The sequence below is a fragment of the Carlito syrichta genome, unplaced genomic scaffold (genome assembly GCF_000164805.1).
Source record: "Carlito syrichta isolate Samal-C Ts95f unplaced genomic scaffold, Tarsius_syrichta-2.0.1 Scaffold305644, whole genome shotgun sequence".
NCBI lineage: Eukaryota > Metazoa > Chordata > Mammalia > Primates > Tarsiidae > Carlito > Carlito syrichta.
This window is the reverse complement of record NW_007249740.1, coordinates 1,088,517-1,092,083: the sequence shown is the minus strand read 5'-3', so window position 1 is coordinate 1,092,083 and position 3,567 is coordinate 1,088,517. Positions and strand designations below refer to the sequence as shown.

Genomic DNA, 3,567 nt, shown 5'->3' with positions numbered 1-3,567 from the left:
TCTCATAAGGACAGCCGCCAGATCGGGTGAGGGCCCCACTAAAGACCTCGGCTTATCTTAATCAGCTCTTTAAAGGCCCCATCTCCAAATGCAGTCACATTCTGAGGCGTTAAGGCTTAGACATGGGCATTTAGGGGGGCTCATGCAGCTTATAACAGATGGGGCCACACAATCCATGTCACTCATGAGAGAGCCTGACTCCTCCTTGAAGCCTGCAGATGCTCTGCGAATGACACTCCTGTGGCCTGCTTTGCAGGAATGAGGGGGCAGAGTCAGGAAGAAGCGAGATGATTCCACAGCAGAGAAAACAACACCTGGGGGGAGGGCCCGACCCTGGAGAACTGGAGGGGCCAGGACCTCGTTCAGGGCAGCCCCACCATCGGGGACCCTGATGACAGCCCGGACCTCAGAAAAGATGAAATCATATAAAGGGTCGGGCTGAGGGGCTGGAGACGCGTTGATGCGTTTTAAATGCTTCCATTTGAATTCCCACAGCACACTTTGTTGCTCGGCTCTGGTGGGTGCCAGGCTCCCTTGTCTCCGGCCCTGGAGGCTGACCTGGCCCTGAACGAGGGCAGCTGGTTGGGCTCATTGCTGGCAGGGAGCGGGGGCTGGGTGCCCTTCTCCTTCCTGGGGCCCCGGCCCCCCACCTCCAAGGAATTCCGTCACTGGCTCCTTCCGGTCATCTCTTTGCATGTGCCGAGGGTTTCGGGGGAACCCTGGCTGGCTCGGGGCAAATCTGGTTATCTGTACGATTGATTAAAATGAAATGGTCATTCCCCACTGAGGCTGTGTCCGTGAGCCCCAGAGCCGTGCACTGCGGTGACTTTAAAGGTCATCCAACCGAAACTGCCACTGACCCAGGAGGACACCCCGATTCACAGGACAGAGGTGACTCACTCTCAACCAACATGGCCAAGCTGAGACTCAGACCTGGTGCTGAGTGGCGCCCCCTCCGTCCTTCAGAAGGCAGGTCCTCCTCTCATGACTCACCTCCTCCCTGGCCCAGGTCTCCCCCACCCTCCGATACCGAGGTGAAGCAGGGGCCTCTCTTAGGGGCCTGCCGCCCTCCCCAAAGCATGGAAATGAAGGGCAACCTCGAGTCCCTTCAAGGAGGCTTCCAGGCACCCCTCAGCCCTGAGAAGCAAGAGCATCTGATAAGCAAGAGGGGAATGACAGCATAAAACCACAGCCAAAGATGTGAGGCCCATGGGGCGTATCCTACAGAAACTCAAGGGAGCGTCTTAACATGTCCCCGAGACGTTTTTCTCAAACTTGAACCTCCGCCAGATGGGTCAACTGGCATGTGGACTGCAGATAAGAGGGAGCTGAGGACTGAGCTCTGATCACCATTCTTTGTTCTAAATTTCTTCCTGAGGCACCTGGAGGGGTCACACCCGTGAGCCAGAGCTAAGAGTCTTTTCTGCTGATTCCAAACGTTTAGACAAAGCTTTGCCTCCACGACCAATCACACGTCAGAAAATCTTTGCGTCCACCTGTGACCTGTGAGCCCCGCTTCCAGACATCTTGCCTTTTTAGGTCCAACTAATATCTAGCCTCCGTATCCTGATTTATGACTGTGCTTGTCACCTCTGCCTCCCTGCCTCTTAAAACCCTCACCTGCAAGCCACTGGGGAGATCTGGTCCTAAGTGTGAGCTGCCCGGTTCTCTCCCCTTGCTTGGCACTCTGCCACTTGCTCTCACTGCAGTCACGATGTCAGTGTCTGGTTCTGCTGTACCAGGCTGGCGGACTCAAGTTCCATTTGGTACCAGTGCCACTCCCAGGAGTGAGTCTTTGGACGCATCATGAGATGACTCCAGGCGTCGTAAGAACAAATGATTTCCGCTCAGCCCTGCCCTGGGGTCTGCAACTCTCCCTCTAAGGCTCTTGGAAACCGAACTGGTGCTCTTTCCGCCGTCTTTCCGTGCCGCCATGGTGTGCATGAATATCCTGGCTGATGCTCTCAAGAGCATCAACAACGCCGAAAAGAGAGGCAGGCGCCAGGTTCCTATCAGGCCGTGCTCCAAAGTCATCGTCCGGTTTCTAACTGTGATGATAAAGCCTGGCTGCATCGGCAAATTTGAAACCATGGATGATCACAGAGCTGGAAGAACAGTTGTGAGCCTCACAGGCAGGTTAAACAAGTGTGGCGTGGTCAGCCCCCGACCTGATGTGCAGCTCAAAGATCTAGAAAAGTGGCAGAATAATCTGCTTCTTCCATCCCGCCAGTCTGGTGTCATTGTACTGACAACCTCAGCTGGTGTCATGGACCACGAAGAAGCAAGAAGGAAACACACAGGAAGGAAAATCCTGGGATTCTTTTTCTCGGGATGTAATGCATATGTACAAATAAAAAGCTTCAGTGGACTAAAGTAAAATAAAATAAAATAAAATAAAATAAAAAGAAACAACACTGGCAACGCAGTTCAAGTTCTCGTTGCATCCCGTGGGCTACACGCACAACAAATTGTTCTGCTCGCTGTTTGACTTTGATGGATGCAAATGCGTTCTAAACGAGCCTGACGTTCATTAGCACGTAAACATATGTTGTTGGTGGTGCTTGTGGGGCCACATGTGGATCCATCTCATGGGCCAGTCCTGCTGGACCCCGCCAGACTGCCTGGGCCCGCCTTGCTTCTGGCCAAGGCTCCAGATGTTGTTTTCTTGCACCAGGAAGCCTACATTTAGCTGCAGGGTCATTTTCTTTCACAAAAGAAACACAGATACAGCTATGAACTTGAATTTATGTGCCGGTCTGCCAAAGGGCGGCTCAGAATGTCAACTGCTCAGTCATCCATGCTGACTCCTGGGCAGTTCTGTGGCCTGGGGACTCGACGGGGCTCCATCGTACATTTGCTTGGAGTTGTGCCCAGCATTTCCCCACAAGTGGTGCTGCGGACGAGCCTGGTGCCTTCAGCGAGCTGTGCGGGAGACGAGAGTAGAAGACAGAATTTGAGCTGGAGGCCTCGGAGCAGACGCAGATACAAGGGAGGCTCTCAGCCTGCGCCTCGCTTGCCTAAAAGCAGGACGTATGTTTACAAAAGCCAAGATGCCCTTCCCGCCTCTGCTGGGTGGGATGCAGGTTGATCACGGCAGACCCCTTAGGCCTCACTCCCCCAGGAGGCGGCCCCAGAGGACTCCGCATGACAAACTCCCCTTGACGGCATCCTGCGATTTGCTGTCCCGAGAGAGCAAACTCCCCTTGTCTTGCCACGTCTCTAAGACTGGACTGGTCTTTGTTGAGATAGTCCGTAGGCCCAAGTTGTAAGCGATCCTTTGAGGTTTACGCATTCTCCGGGCATCTGCCATGGACACAGGAAACATACATGCGAACAAACTTCTGTTATTTCATCTCTTGTGCACCTGCCTTTTGTTACAGGAACACCAGGCAACAAACCCAAGAGAGGTAGGAGAAAAATTACTTTTCCTCCCCGGCAACAGTATTGTTCTAACGGCAGAGCTGTATTTGTGGATTTCTGTCAAATTAACACACACACAGAGCAACACACCAAGAAAGAAGTGTGGAACGTCATGATGACACTGAGGCAAAGCTGTGCTTTTTCTTC

At 53.2% G+C, this 3,567-nt stretch overlaps 1 pseudogene; it reads left to right on the top strand.

Moving 5' to 3' along the window:
• Nucleotides 1-1,933: 1,933 nt before the first annotated feature.
• Nucleotides 1,934-2,943, top strand: LOC103264318 (annotated as a pseudogene).
• Nucleotides 2,944-3,567: the final 624 nt, after the last annotated feature.